Source organism: Nicotiana tabacum, chromosome 9, assembly GCF_000715075.1.
Source record: "Nicotiana tabacum cultivar K326 chromosome 9, ASM71507v2, whole genome shotgun sequence".
Lineage (NCBI taxonomy): Eukaryota > Viridiplantae > Streptophyta > Magnoliopsida > Solanales > Solanaceae > Nicotiana > Nicotiana tabacum.
In genome coordinates, this window is record NC_134088.1 from 20774170 (window position 1) to 20792361 (window position 18192).

Consider the following 18192-nt stretch of genomic DNA (forward strand, 5'->3'; position numbering starts at 1 on the left):
TCACCCATGAAACGAGGCCAGCTGTAGTAAGATCAAATGAGCAAGAATCGGGGACTAATCCCGAAATTTTTAAGATGTGAGAGGAACTGACAAAATGAATTGAGTCAGGAGAAAAGAGGATTGAAGCAAACGACAAAAAAGTAAGAAACTTATAACTCCAGAGTTGATTAGATCCTAGGGGAACCACCGGTATTGAAGGACTTGGATTCCAAAAAATTCGTATAAAAGCCTTTCCCCCCGAGCACGACTCCTAAATCGATTCCCAAGAAGTTTCGAGAACATGTCACCTCTTATACATGTGCCATTAAAGGGAATGATCTAGAAGACGACGGGATTGAATCAGTACTGTTGAAGAAGTTCGGGGAAACCCTGTCAAATGGGGCAATGATATGGTATCATAATTTACTGTCTAACTCTATCGATTCTTTTGTTATGGTTGCAGATTCTTTCGTAAAAGTACACGCCGGAGCCATAAAGGGCGAGACCAGGAAGTCGAACCTTTTCAAGGTAAGGCAAAAAGATAACGAGATGCTAAGAGAGTTCGTATCTCGTTTCCATATGGAACGAATGGATCTACCACCTGTCACGGATGACTGGGCTGTTCAAGCTTTCACTCAAGGACTGAACGAATGAAGCTCGATGGCTTCACGGCAGTTGAAGCAGAACTTGATCGAGTACCCGGCTGTTACCTGGGCCGATGTACACAATCGATATCAGAGTTGAAGACAACTAGTTGGGTTCTGGGTCCATTATTAAAAGGGACATCGACCGAGAACCAAGGTCGAACAAGGATCGATATCGGCCGTATAACGGAGATCGTAAGGGTAGCGAACCTACACGCAACTCCGTACGAGGCGAAAGGAGAAGTGATCGAGGCCAAGGGTTTTGGGGGCTGATGAAAAGGAATGGGATCGACAGGAATACTGGACCTAAGGAAGCACCGCGATTATCAAAATATAACTTCAACATCGATGCATCCTCCATCGTGTCAGCTATCGAACGTATCAAAGATACTAAGTGGCCTCGACCTCTGCAGTCCGATCCAGCTCAGAGAAATCCCAATCAAATGTGCAAGTATCATGGCACCCATGGCCACATAACCGAAAACTACAGGCAGTCGAGAGAGGAGGTAGTTCGTTTATTCAATGAAGGGCACCTTCGAGAATTTTTAAGTGACCGGGTTAGAAACCATTTCAAAAACAGAGATTGCAATAGACAAAACGAACAAGAAGAGCCACAACACATCATCCACATGATCATCGGAGGGATCGATGTCCCCAGGGGCCGATGCTTAAACGCACTAAGATGTCTAATGTAAGAGAGAAGCCATCTCGGACTCAGGATTACACACCTAAAGGAACCTTGTCCTTTAGTGACGAAGACACGGAAAGAATCATGCAAACCCATAACGATGCACTGATAATATCTGTACTTATAAATAAAACTCAAGTTAAGCGTGTGTTAATTGATCCAGGTAGTTCGGCCAACATTATTCGATCAAAGGTCGTCGAGCAACTCGGTCTACAAGATCAGGTCATGCCCGCTACCCTGGTACTGAACGGATTTAATATGGTGTGTGAAACTACTAAGGGCGAGATAATCTTGCCAGTAAACGTGGCCGGGATCATCCAAGAAACGAAGTTCCACATAATCGAGGGTGATATGAGATATAACGCCCTATTTGGGAGGCCATGGATCCACAACATGAGGGCAGTGCCCTCGACCCTTCACCAGGTTCTGAAATTCCCAACATCGGAGGGAATCAAAACGGTCTATGAGGAGCAACCGGCCGCAAAAGAAATGTTTGCCATCGATGAAGTGATTCCGATATCTTCACTACCATCGACAAAGGGATCAGAGTCGAAGGGGGAACGGGATACCAAATAACAATCAAAAACGTCAGCCTCGACCCAACTAGAGAATCAGAAGACTGACGAGGATGATGACTATGGGGTCTCTCGATCCTTCGTAGTCCCCGATGATTTCGACGCTACCCAATCAACGTTCGAAGAACTGGAACAAATCACGCTAATCGAACACGGGCTATTGCATCCATTTCCAAGAAGTATTATGACTTATATAAATTGCCAGTTTAAATATTTTTTACACTATCAGTGCAGTTTAATCAAACTCGGTGGCTGCCTTATTTTCTATCTGGTTACTAATTCCACTTGTCATGATACCTTTAGCTATATTTTAGGTGATAATTGATTGTGTAGGGCAGAGATACTGTTAAGACTCGAGAGGATTGTCACAAACTATGAGCGTGTTTGGATTGACTTATTTTAAGTGCGTATTGACTTTTAAGCACTTTTCTAGTTTTTGTAGTATTTGGCAATGATAAAAAGAAAAGTACAAAAATAAGCCAATAGTCAAAAGTTGGGTAAAACCGACTTATAACTTTTGGCTTTTAGCTTATAAGTTACTCCCTCCGTTCACTTTTACGTGTCCACTATACTAAATATATATTTTCATTTTTACTTGTCTACTATACTAAATCAAGAGAAAGACAATCATTTTTTTTCCTTGTTTTACCCTTATCATTAACTACTCATTCCCAAAACTTTTGAAAATATTATCATTATTATGGGTAAAATTATAAAATACATATTTCATTTATTGTTTCTTAAGGGGCGTAAAGAGTCAGAAGTGAATAACTAAAAGTGAACAGATAAAGTACTTTTTAAAAGCCAATGCCAATACCATCTATGTCATCAAGACACCCATAGATGGTTGCCGTAGCGAATGTAGCGTACTAGTTATCAGTTCAACCGAATCCAACATTTTTTGCATGGAATATAAATGTATATGTAAGGAATACTTAAATTGTAGTAACAAAGATCCAATATTAAACCCGTAATTTTGGAAGTAGAATGAGCTTTGAGCTGAGAATATTAAGGTTGAATCGATCAAGTTTAAATCTTCAATCTGCATCTGGTCATGGTTGCAATTCACGGAGCAATCTGTCATGGAAATTATTGAAACAAAGGGCATCTTAGTTTTGCAGCTATACACGGTTCTTTAAAGAATAAAGACAGAATGACAAGATTAAAGCCGAACTCTAGTCTAGTTAGAAAAGAATACTACAATTTATTTGAATGGCCATTGTTTCATTATCTATTCTATCTCTGGCTACCTAGTGATCATTTGGACATTCGTTTCTGGTACTAATTACTTCTATGCCTATATTTCTAAGATTATTATAGCAATGCCAATATTGACTGCAATATTAGTGTCTTTACAGTACAATAACGTGCCAAAGTTAATAGGTGTAGAATAATTTAAATGGTTGGGTTTTATGTTTTTTATTTATTGGCTTCAAAAATTATGAGCCACGTCATTCAATTGTTACCGGAAATACACTTTCCAGATAACAGTATATTTGATGTGATATATACAAAATAATAAAAATGGGAGCCTCAACTAGTTTTATTTTTTCAACTACACTTTAAACTTTGCATCTATTTTAAAGTGGAATTATTTCACCTTTTTTGGCTAACATGCATGGCATAAAAAGTATTACATTCTCTGTGAAATGTGTGAGAAGCAGTAAAAAGACACTTTTGATTGGAAAATCAGTAACATTAGCCGAAAAACTCCATTTTTTACCGTCCAAGCTCCGGTACTTCACTATCATTTTCCTCAATTTTTTCAAAGACTCGTCTGTTATATCTCATCAACCACAAATTCAACTCTTTCATCTCACTAATTGTTTTAACCATAGAACCTAAAACCCAAACCATAAAAATTCTTTATTTGAGTTATCGAAAACAATAGGCCACTAGCAGCTTTCAATAGGCCTCTTCAAATGTCATCTTTTAAGTTTTCTACAAAAATTTACTTCAATCACAAATTTACAATTTTTCCTCTAATGGGTCTAGTGTTTTTGTAGGAATATTCACTATATTATATTTGAGCAATTTCTTTCGTTTTGAAACATTTGTTCACAAAGGAGGGCAAGAGGGTATTGTTTGCTTCAAGTTTGGCGTTTTGATTTTGATGATAACAAACCTAACATAATTATTATTCAAAGAACATTTATTTGTGGTAATTTTATTCTTGCACATGTTTATTCAAGAAAGAAAATATTGTTAAAGATCCAAACAAATATGGGAAAGAGAATATCATATGATGAATTTATCAAGGAAGATTATTCTTAGAGATTTAATATACAAGCATCATGGAAGGAATAATATTTAAAAGTCATATTTTAAATATTGAATGGATTACTACAATATCAGAAAAAGAGGACTCTACGGAAATTATGAAAGGAAAGTTTTTAAATATCTTGAAAGGAAGGTTGGAGAAGATCTATTATTTTGTGGAAGGAAGATACTACATGGAAAATATATTACAGGCCAAGAAAGAATACATTCTCTATGGAAAGAAAATAAATTATGAATATAGTACAATCTACATAATGGAAAGAGATAATTTTCCAAGATCAAGAAAGGAATATTTTCAATATAATATGAAAAATATATTTTCTATGGAAAAAAAATATATTACGGAGATAGTACAATCTATATTATGGAAAGAGATTATTTCCCAAAATCAAGAATACTTCCCATATAATAAAAGTTCAGAGATATTTTGAGATCTGTTCGAAAGGAAATATTTTCTATATTGAAGATCTACTACCTTATGAGAGGAAGATTGATACTTATACTCGGTAAATAGTATATTGGCAATTACACGATGTATCTATGTATCTATAGTTAAGGAAGAAAAATCAAAGAATACAGAGATACTATATTGTGAATGGAAAAATACTTTTTTCTATAGTCAAAGAAGGAAACAAAAGTTAAGTATATGGGATATTGAAGAATATATCTTTGGTGCTCAAAAAGGAAAAGAAATAAATGAGGCTCAAGAAAGAATATGAGTGTGATATACAAGTGGATGGCATAAATCAAGGATTTCTACAAGGAAAAGATATTGTAGACAATCAACCATGTAGATCAAGAAGCTCCTGCCCGTGAATACACCAGATTCAAGAAGGATAAGATCAAGACAAAATCCTTTGATAAACAAATAGTACAAATCAGTACATAGTTTTCATAATTAGCTAAACTCTCTCTCACGATTCAAAATTTAACTAGCCGTGATGATACCTAACCTCATCCGCTAGATAAGCCAGATATTAACAATTCGATTTTTAAAGATATTCAGCTGACTCTAAGGACATCTCCAACCCTCCCTCATTTCTCCATAATTAGGGCATTTTTTTGCCATAATGGGGCTCCAATGCTCCCCCATTTGTGCCCCAAAATGGAGATGAATAGTGTTACCTCAAATATGGAGTGACACTATTCATCTCCTCTATTACTATTCATCCTTATTTTATTATTTAACTCTTTTAATTTATCTATTTATATATACCTAATTATGTTTATGTAATATCTTTATAATATTAATTTTACATCTTAACTGTGGTGTATAATTTTGATAAATTAATTTTCGTGTATTTATTATTTTTATATAAAATTATAAGTTAATTTTATTATAAGTTATAATTATACAAAAAATATATAATCATCTCAAAAAATGAATTGTGCAAATATAAAATATTAGATGTTGCTAAAATTGAAAGGTGTGAATATAAAATATTAGATGTTGCTAAAATCGAAAGGTGTGAATATAAAATATTAGATGTTGCTAAAATCGAAAAGTGAAAATTGGAAATACATTAAAACTGGAAATATATGAAAATTGAAAATAACTACATGTATTATACTGCACAACATGATAATAAAGGATGAACGTGATCTTATTACACCAATTCAAGATGATTGAGAATGTCCGCCTCCAACGGTAGAAATGATAGTAGATGAAAATCACCGGTTCAGGCAATTTTTAGCTCGACACAAAAAAATTAAGGACAAAGATGCTCATTTTGCACTTCGTAATGCATTAATAGATCATATATGGGAGCATACTAGAGATGGAAGTTGAATATTTATGTAATATTTAATATGAATTTTACCATAACATAATATGTATTTAATTATCTTGTATCTCAATGATTTTATTTTTATTTGAATTATGTGTTAATATATATAATCTATAATATTTGCTTACAAATTATATTATTTAAAAATTTATGGTATAAAATAAATTTTTTGAAATTATATGTGATGAATATGTAAAAAAATAAAAAAAAGATAGAATTTCTTTAATAGAAATAAAAAATAAAATTAAATAAAAATAATAATATAATATTGAATAAAGAGAAGAATATAAAATGGAATATTCTTTTTTAGAGTAAATAATGGAGTAATGGTTGGAGTAACTTTACTGTATTTTGGAGGAGAAAATGGAGACAAGGGTTGGAGATGGCCTAATACACTACCCAATGACTGGTAGTACAAATCATGAGCTTCTAAGATTAGAATTTACAAATCTGGTATGAATAAAAATACGTCATCTGTTTAAAATATACATGAACAGATTAAAATTCTAAAGCTACCAAGAACAAGAGACATCTGTGACATGATCGTAGGTATATTCAATGCTATCTCTCGCCTTATACAGATCCAACAACATCCAAAATCTACACGCAAGGTGCAAAAGTGTACTATGAATACAACCGACCTCGTGTACTCAATAAGTAACAAGCCTAACCTTAGATTGAAAGTAGGGACGAGATGAAACAAAGGTCAGCGTACAACACCAATAACCAGCAACAATGCATAACAATATAATGAAAGTAACACGAGTAATAACTCAATAATAAAATGCTCAGCTCGTATACAATTTCGAAAAAATAAACATTTTCTTTTTAAGTATAATAGTTAAACTCAAATCTTTTGCCGAAATCACCAAAACTATGAGTAAGTCTGAAATGTGTGATTTTTCTCAAAAACTTTAACAACATATAAGAAACTTCATTATCATATGGCATGAGGAAAAATACTTCTTTATGCCCACATATCAAGTATGCATGTCTAATGCAATGCAGCATAGTGATGAACTCATGTACTCGCACTCTCGGGGTACTCAATCTCACTGTCTCGCATTTTCACTCATCATGCTCAATATTCAGCACACTGAGTCACTCGGCACTATACATGGCAGATCCAAGCCAAATATAAATAAAATATTAATAAATAAGGCAACTCCATGCCGTGGGAAGATCCATCCCGAATATAAATATTAATTGTTTCTCACTGTGGGGGGTGCAGCATCCGGAGGGGCTCCTTTAGCCCAAGCGCTATAATAATTCAATCTGGCCTACTGTAACGTGCAGCCCGATCCCATAATAATAAAGCCTATAAGGTTTGCTGCGACATGCAACCCCGATCCATAACAATAAAGCCTTTAAGGCCTGGTGCGGTGTGCATCCCCGGTCCATATAATAATATATATAAAGCCAATATGACATGTTGTGATGTACAACCCGATCCCATAAATATTCTCACAATTAGACCATCGGCCTCACTCAGTCATCAATCTCTCCAGTCTCTTGAGCTCAAAATGTCATGAAAATCAGCCCAAAAATGATAATATGATGTATCAATAAATAGCAATAGAGACTGAGATATGATATGAAATGAATGAACATGACTGAGTATGAAATTATAATTTAAACATATAATTCAACAGCAGAAATGACCTTAGTGGGTCTAAAAAATACCAGCATATAGCCTCAGCATGATTTCTAAAATGGTTCTCAGCTCAATTTCTTTAACACATAAATGTACATGGATAATGCCAAGATTATTTGACTACACAATTTCACATAATCAATTGCGTCACAATTTTTACGATGCATGCATACACGCCTGTCACCTAGCATGTGCTTCACCTCCAAACAAATCATATAATATGTATTTTCAGGGTTCGTACTCTTAGCTCCAAGTTTACAAATGTTACTTACCTCAAACCGTGTAATTCTTTATTCCAATAAACCTTTTCCTTGCGATGCGACATCAGAACGCCTCGAATCTAGTCACAAATAATTTGATACAATTGACATGGGGTATAGGAATCAATTCCATATGAAAATGCTAAAATTCACAATAAATCTGAAAAAGTCAATAATGGGGCCCATGTCTCATAACCTGACAAAAGTTACAAAATATGAAGGCTCATTCAACCATGAATCCAACCATACCAAATTTACCAAATTCCGACATCAACTAGACCTTCAAATCCTCAAAGCTTATTTTCAAATCCCTAGGCCCAAATTCTAGAATTACACATCAAAACACGTAATCTAATCGGAATATTCGATGATAATTCAATCTTATTAACTAACAATGATCACAAGTGACTTACCTCAAGATTCCCGTGAATTTCTCTGAAAAATCGCCCCAAGTCGTGTTCTTTCGTCCCAAGATGTTGAAATGAGCTAAAACAACAAAACTACTCAATAAAAACACTAATCTGATCGTTAAAAGCCCAATTTCCGTCGCTAAATGTGCCAAATCCATTCGCTAAAGGTGCGCACCAGAATCTGTTGCACCATCAATTTATTTTTTCATTAAAAAGCTCTAACTTCTTCGTACGAACTCGAATTTTGACGATTCTTGTTCCTATGAGTCACAAATAATAATACGAACCTAGTCATTCAATTGATACTCAAGTCAGAACTCATTATCTCAATGTGATACCAACTTCGCCTATTAAACAATTAACTCATGCTTCAGTGTAAAAACCCAATTACGGCTTGATGAAATCAGATCAAACATTCCAGATCACTCCTATAATTCATTATCAGACTCCCGAAAGTTTCGAAATCAAATTTCGATCTCTAGAACTAAAAATGGACCTTTGGATCATTACATGTTTATACTCAAAATACCAAACTTGTTAAAAACTACTCATCCAAAACTCATCCGAGCCCCATGGGACCCCCAATCAAGTATACTAACAAGTCTCATAGCATGACACGAACTTAGTCAATTCCTCAAATTACATTAAACAATATTGAAATACGAATCACACCACAATTCACGCTTAATGAAACCTAACGAATTCCAAATTCTACATTCGATGCTGAAACCTATCAAATCAAGTCCGATTGACCTCAAATTTTGCACACAAGTCATAAATGACATAATGGACCTATAAAAATTTTCAGAACTGGATTTTGACCCCCGATATCAATAAAGTCAACTCCCGGTCAAACTTCCAAACTTTCAATTTCTTGTTTTCGTCATTTTAAGCCAAATTCAATTACAGACTTCAAAATAAATATCCGGACACGCTCCTAAGTGTAAAATTATCCTACCGAGCTATTGGAACCATCAAAACTTCATTCCAGAGTCATTTGCAGAAAATTCAAATTTCGGTCAACTCTTTTCATTTAAACTTCTAAACAGGATTGTTCTTTCAATTTATTTTTGAATCATCCGAAAATCAAAGCCGACAATTCACACAAGTCATAATACACATTACGACGCTGCTCAAGCCTTCAAATTGTTGAACGAGATGCAAATGCTCAAAATGACAAGTCGGGTCGTTACACTCTCTCTACGGATAACAATAATTGTGAAGGCAATCTAAATCCCTTGGGTCATGAACAAGAATGAGCAATGAATATAGCAATAAGAAAAGAACCATGCACGCCAATTATGCAAGAAATCAGGGAACCAATTCAAGGAATATTGATAGAAAATATGGATCAACAGTCAGAACCATTGGAAGCAAGAAGAATAACTATTTAAAGAAGAGTTGAAGACATTCCTGAGCACGCAACCTTCTATACAATTATCTACCCAACTACAAGTTCTTTATTCTACTCTTAACAAGCATTGTAATTCACTTTTAGTAGATTTACTGTGTACACAAAAAGAGTGAAGAGAGACAGAAAAATATTAGAAAGGCAGTGTGTCCTTAGAGGTTGTGTCATTATTTGTTTCTTTGGTGAGCGAGCGAAAAGCAAAGAGTCATTATTGGTGAGCGAGTAAAAACCAACCTTTTGCGTTGTTGGTGAGCGTGTTAAAACCAACCCTTGTTCGCTGTTGGCAAGCGAGTGAAAACTAACCTTGTAAATGTTAAAAATCACACAAGTTGTACTTAACTCATATTACAAAGAGCTAAAGAGATAAACTTCCTTGCAACCCAAGGAAACTGGAGTAGGATACCACATTGGTTCCGAACCAGGATAACATTCGTGGTGTTATTTACCTTACTGCTTTTATATTTTATTATAAGAAATTACTGTTTATTAAGATAAGTATTTGATTGAATCAAAGTAATAACAGCATTATACAGGTTGTCTCTGTATTAGTCGACTAGGTCTGAGGAGTAGTCGACTAGATATTTAAAAAGGCTAAAATTCAACCCCCCTCCCCCCCCCCCGTACTTTCAATTAGTATCAGAGCAGGTCTCACATTTTTACTTTTTCTTAACAGCAAGTGAGAAAAGATCATATCACCACACAGTTATCAGAGCCTTACTCCAAGAGAGGACTGCTGCATTAAGACCACCATACTTCAACGGATAGTATTACACTCATTGGAAAGTTCGAATGGAAGCTTTCATCAAATCTTATGATGTCAAAGTATGCCGAGTCATCAAGAAGGGTGACTTTCCTCTCCTACAGTCCAAACCAGAAAAGAAACCAGAAGGACGGGTATCTACTGAAACCCTTGATATTGATGATTATAGTGATGAACATATGGCGATCGTGCAGATAAATTAAAGGCAAACAATCTATTATACAATGCTATACGTAGAGAAAATTTTGAGAAAATATAAATGTCGGATAAACCGGAAGTTACCTAGGAAGGTACCGGTAAAGTAAAAGAGACAAGGATAAACCTTTTGTTTCGTGATTATAAGATGTTTCAAATGAAGGATGATGAATCCATTGAAGACATGTTTGGACGATTTAGTAAAATAGTTGGAGATCTAAAAACTTTTGGAAGACCATATTCAAGTGGTGAACAAGTCAAAATAATTCTGAGAAGTCTACCAACTTTATGGCAACCAAAAATTATTACTCTTGAATATGGAGATCTTGACAAACTATCATATGATGAACTTTGTGGAGACCTTATAGCCTTTGAGAAAACCTATCTCAAAAATTATGGAAATAAAGAGAAGAAAAAGAGTGTTGCCTCTAAATCAACTATTGTTGAGTCTGAAGGTGAAGAAGAAGAAGAAGGAGACAAACATCAAGATGATATTGCATTATTTTCTAGAGTTGTCTCAAACATGACGCGAAGAAGCAAGAATAATAGAAGAGGCAAATCATGTTCTAGAAAAGGTAATGAAATAAGTGAGCAGAAAAATAATGACGAAAAATGCTACGAATGCGGAAATTATGATCACATCCAAGCTAAATTTCCAGAACTAAAAAGGAAACTATCTAAGGGCAATCGGAAGAGAAAATCTTCCAGTGTATGGAATGATGAATATATGCCAGATAAAGATAATGGTGGAGCTGCCAACCTTTGTGTCATGGCATGAAGTGAAACAAGTGAGAAAAGAAAAATCTTTTGGTGCCTGGAATGATGAAGATATATTAGACAACGATCGTGAGGAATCTACAAGCAACTGCTTCATGGCCCCAAGTGAAACAAGTGAGGTAAGATCTCATGACTGTGATAAATATAATGAACTTCAAAATACCGTAGAACAAGCTTTAGAAGATATGAGAAAACTTCTTGATGAGCTCAAGAAGACTAAACGGGAGAAGAAGAACTGGGAGACCCAACTTGAAGAATATAACAAGTTAAAAAAGGAAAAGGAAGAGTGGGAGATTCTACTCGAAGATTATCAGGTTGAAAATGACTTACTTCAAGAAGAAAATGCGGAACTTCGCAAACAAATGAATAGTTTGTACAAATCTTCCCGTCATCATTTTGATTGACCGAATAAGTCTTAATAACTCCAAGTTGACTAACAAGGGATCTGCTAGTAGATGCCCTACTTCAAACAAGTCGACTCAGGAAAGTTTCAAGTTGACTAAGGCACCTGCTGGTAAATACTCTACTTTTTTTTTTTACATGCCACTACTATGGTAATTTTGGACATAAGGTGTTTTCATGTAATTATGCCAAAAGTCATGCTAGATCAAAATTTGTTTGGAGACCTAAACAGTTACATGTATCTCCAGTCATACAGGCTACTAACCATGAAGGACCCATAAAGGTTTGGGTAACAAAAACAAACTAATTTGTTTTGCAGGAATTCCTTAGTCCATCCATAAAAAGGATAAAAAAATGTTTGCATATTGGTTGGTCGAGGAACATGCTTAAAGATTCTTCAAAGTTCACACATATTCAACAGAGGATGAAGGAAATATGACGTATGCTCAAAAGAAGTGACTGGTATCACTAAGGTTTATTCAAGTTCTTTTCATTGCATTAGATGATACATATCCATTTATTGGTTTAGTAAAGTAAAGCCTAGTATATGCATATTAGTCACCTATATACACTTTGAGTCTACTATCTACATCACATGTTATTCTATTTGGTATTATTTTTTATCCATGACTTAGAGATTTTAAATAGCTTGAGTACATGTGTCACGATCCAAATTTTTACCACATGCGTCGTGATGGCACCTAGTCTCTAAGACTAGGTAAGCCGATTTTAATTATATTTTTGAAGCCATTTTTTTTTATAAGTAATCAAAACTAACAGCGGAATAAATATGAATATACAACCTCCCAAGACTGGTAGTACTGAGTCACGAACTCTAACTGAATATATGGAATGATCACGAGGATCGAATATACAATACTGTTTGATTAAAAATTAATAGTACAATGAAATAAAAAGACTCCAAGGGACTGCGACGACCAAGCAGTTCTACCTTGAATCCTTACGATCTCGCTTTAACTCTGTTCAAGCCCGATATCTCCAATACTTAGCTCTGCACAAAAATATGCAGAAGTGTAGTATAAGTATACCACGGTCTGTACCCAGTAAGTATCAAGACTAACCTCAATGGAGTAGAGACGAGGTACAGTCAAGACACTCACTAGTCTAATAACATGTGCAATATAATATACAAAATAATAGAAAACAAATAACATCAAGAAAATATAAAACAACCAATGTTATGCACAGTAAGACAATAAAATCGCCATTTAATATAGCTCAACAATTAATAAATACAATTATACCCAGTTAACTCGAGTTCTTCAATTAAATATCTTTCACATATAATTCTTACGAATAGAACACTTTTTCAAATATAATTTCGTCGAATAAATATTTTGAATATAATTCTTTCGATTAAAGAGTCACCATATGACACCTCATTTCAAAATCATAAAAATACGGGTCTTAGCCCATTTTTATATTTTTCGTAAATACGGGTCTTAACCCATTTTTCATATTTCCACGGCACCTCATGCCCATAATTAAATCATCATATTTCTCCGGCACCTCGTGCCCTCATTTCATATCACGACTGCACGGACAATTCACGTGCCAAATATCATTATCATTTCATCACAGCACCTCGTGCCCACATTTCATATCATAACTGCACGGACAATTCACGTGCCAAATATCATTATCATTTCATCACAGCACCTCATGCCCACATTTTATATCACAACTGCATGGACAATTCACGTGCCAAATATCATTATCATTTCATCACAACACCTCGTTCCCACATTTCATATCACATCTGCACGGATAATTCACGTGCCAAATAACCTTATTATTTACTCACGACACCTCGTGCCCGCGTTTTATTTTATAATCCGCTTAGCAATAGCCACAGACTCTCGATTTCAACATAAATCAGATTGTTATTAATTTACCAACAACAAGACAAATTGCACAAGGTATAAAAATAAACACAAAAAAATCACAATATCACATGAAAATCATCAACACCACAACCCCATATCATCACATATCGTCCCTGACAATAGCCACCCTTATTGCTCTTATTGTCACCCTTATCACTCCTATAGTCACCCTTATCGCTCCTATTGCCACTCTTATCACTCCTATAGCCGCCCTTATCACTCATATTGCCACCCTTATCGCTCCTATAGCCACCCTTATCGCTCCGCCTAGACAATATTCCAATAATACAACCACTGTGAAATGCCACCCTTATACCCACATAATATCAACGGTGAAATGCCACCCTTATATCCTCCAAATAATAATTAACACAACACAACAATTTACACGGAAAATTATCACGGCAACATAACAAAATTAATTCATATCACAATTTGCCCAATGGCCACAACCAAATTTCAAAGCAACGAAGTCAATTAATTTCATAACAAATAGCCAAAAGCTCCACACGATGTGTACAACACCCAAAAATAATCAATAGAGATAGAAATTACTCAACATAAAGCGAAGTTTTCATTAAATTCAAATTTTTCAACAATTTTATAAACACCTCTTCTTAAACTCATTTAATTAATTATTTGCAGAGGAAAAATTTATAATAAAAATTAAATTCCAATAATTATCAAACCAATAAATTCACGGAATTACATAAATAATCAAGTAACAATCACCTCAAATTGTCATATAATACTAGATTCAACAAAAATAAGGATTTAGGCACGACAAATAGATGATTAAATATATACCAATAATTATTCAATTTACCACACAATATGCTCAAGACTTTAACTCAATAAAATTTACACATATAAGCCGAGTACGTACTCGTCATCTCGCGTTCACGGCTTTTCACATTTCACAAATGCCACATAAGACTCGATGCCTAAGGGGTAATTTTCCCACTCGAGGTTAAGCAAGACACTTACCTTTTTGAAGTTATGCCGATAATCCAAAAATTGCCTTCTTGCTTGAATTGACATTCGAACCGCTCAAATCTATCCAAATTAATTGTATAACTTCATTAAAATTCATCGAAAATAATTTTGGATAATAATACGTCGGCTTAAAATTTTATTTTAAAAAGTCAACAAAAGTCAATGCGGGGCTCGCCTATTGGAACCCGATATAATTTTTACGAAATTTGATCACCCATTCCGATACGAGTTCAACCATATAAAAATTATCAAATTCCGACGTCAAATTGACCTTCAAATCTTAAATTTGTGGTTTATGAAGTTTGTACAATTTTTTCCTAAATTTTCATCTCAAAGTACTAAATAAATGATGAAATCAGTGATATATTCATGTATATTAATCAAATTCGAGTTAGAATCACTTACCCCGATAAATTTCTTGAAAAACCCACAAAAAATCGCCACAAACCGAGTTTCCTAGGTCCAAAATGTGAAATAATGTCCTAAACCTCGGATATATAGTACATCCTCTGAACTCAATTTCGCGGTCAGCAAAATTCCAAGTGCAGCCGCGCCCCAGGTCCCGCGGTCGCAAAAATATTGTGCTGTCTGCGAAATTCTTGGGGCTGCACTGCTAGACTTTAGTATTTTGGCCATAACTTTCTTTACAGATGTCCATATTATGACTTCTTTATCTTTCTGAAAACTAGACACGAAGGGCTATACCTTTCATTTTTAGATCATCTCAAAATTCCATGTGTAGAAAAAGATATAGGCTTCCGAAATCGGACCAACGGATCTGCAGAACTTCCTGGAGCGCAGCCGCAGACAGAATTGCGCGGTCTGCGAAAATTTGAGCGCGACCGCGAAATTCTGCTGCTATCCACGTCCCACCTTCACCTCAGTGACCAAAAATGTGCGGTTTGCGCCTTTCCTTCGCCTCAGCGCCCAAAAATATGCGGTCCGCGTCCCCAAAAGTGCCAGAACAATATTAGAGTGCCGAAATGCCCGGACTCGCTCAAAACTCATCCCGAAACTCTTCGGAACCTCCCAGACACAAACCATATATGAATTTCAGTCATAAAATACGCTACCGACCAGATCGCTCACTCAAAATACTGAAAAGAGGTCGTCTTGACCCGATATTGACCACGGCCAAACTCCCAAATTTCTTAACTTCACAAATCTCTCAACTTCTATGTTTTATGCCAAACGTATCAAATCAATACGGAATAACTTCAAATTTTGCACACAAGTCATAAATGACGTAATGTAGGTATTTCAATTTTCAGAATCATATTCCGGGCCCAATATCAAAAGTCAACTCCCCGGTCAACTCTTTTCTTTTAAGCTTCTTAAATAAGAATTATTCTTTTAATTAAATTCCGAATCTTCAAAAAATCAAACTCGACCACACCCACGGGTCAGAATACTTATTACGAAGTTGTTCGAGATCTTAAGTCACTGAACGGGGCGTTAATTCTTAAAACGACAAGTCGGGTCGTTACAATATGTCTTGCATGAACCATATCATTTGCATAAGATATTAGGATAAGCAAGCATGTGATTATATTAATATCGTACAAACTTGACTCGTGCATATATATGTCTTAGATTATTCTTGAAGTGAATTATATGTGTGATATTTACTTTCCTGGTAAGAATACTAATGCCTCATTTAAGTCAAGAAAGTTATTCAACCGTGAGGTCAATTCTGCACATGAAATTTTTTGAGAAATACTCAAAAGGTTGAAGAAAAAAGGTATGTATTCCTATTATCGATGATTATTCAACTCAATTGGGTGATGCTCTGGATCTATATTGGAGAATAATTCATATGAGATATGATATGAAGAAAAATCAATTGTTGATTATGTTCATCCTTTTGGTCAAATGTCTATCTACTATAATGGAAAGGACAAAAATTGGTAAGATTGACAGAATCTTCATTAGCCCTTGCTACCCGCTAATCTTATGGACATGAATTTATCTTACTGGACTTATGTATCTTTGAGCAAGAGTGTGAATGCAGATTGGTATTGGTACATTCATACAAGCCGATCTAGAAAATCCATGAGAAGCATTGTGGTGAATGATGTATTCTTGAAACACAAGAATAGATGAATAATGTCGAAAGAGTCATAGTGTGAGAGCCGACAAAATGTATAATCAATTATATTCAAAAACTGAGCTTGAAGGCAAGGTATTGAGAAACAAAGGTAAACTTATAGTTTAAGGTTTCACAGCAAGAAGGTTTGCTTCTTCGTTGAGATTATTGTTATATCTTCGTGGGCATCTTATAGAGTTTCTAAATACTTGTGATATCTTTTACTTGGTTTGATAATTGAAGAATTTCCTTAAAACATCCCCTAATGTTAAGATTTTTCTAATAGTGTTCTTGTAACCAATTTGTTTTATGATCATCTCTAAGAGTATAACTTCTCTTCTTTTCAAAATAATTTTTTTTTTAAAAAAAGGCATGGTAGTTGGATTATAGCTATACACATATATATTGATGATACTAACGAGAAGTTGTATCAAGAATTTTATAAAGTTTGCAAGGTAATTGAATTTGAGAGTACAAGGGAGAATTAACATTCCTCTTCAAGTCTCAAAATAATGCAACGCAAGAAAGGAAGTTCATTCATATGGAGGCGCATTCAAAAGAACTATTCAAGAGGCTTGAATTAGAACTTTATAGTACATAAGTACTCCCGTGAACCGTCTACTTCTCTAACCAAAGAGATATGTGCCAAAGGTAAGCTAACATGGAAGTATGCTTTGAGGATATTGAAATATTTTCTCAATTTGAGGAAAGAAATTGGTATCTTAATGATATCCTCGTGTATCCTTTTCGGTAAAAATGATTCATTATCATCTTACCTCTTTTGTGTTTATTATTTATTGTCACGACCCAAAATTCCACCCGTCGTGATGGCGCCTATCTTAATACTAGGCAAGCCGACGACCTCAATAAATCACATATTTCCTTAAGTTTGAAAACATAAAATTTGAACTTAATAGAAAATCTCACAATTACTAATATAAACACACTCCCAAAATCTGGTGTCACTAAGTTCATGAGCATCTAAATAATAACAAAGTCTGACTGATAAGAACACTATCTGAAAATATAGAACAATACAATAACTGAAAGGAAAGAGAGTCAAGGTTTGCGGATGCCAAACAGCTACCTTGATTGTCTCTAACAGATAAGTCCTCAAATTTGAAAACCACCATATCCGAAAGTACCTGGATCTGCACATGAGGTGCAGAGTGTAGTATGAATACAACTAACTCAATAAGTAACAAGACTAATCTTTGGGCTGAAAGTAGTGACGAGTTCAGCAGGTACAGTCCAGTATAGCAATAATGGTACAGAAATATAGGCATGCTTTCAAGTTCAACAGTTAAACTCAGTACAAGTAAAATAGTCCAATTCTGACATATGAGGAATATGACATCTCAGTGTAAAAACCTTGTGTACT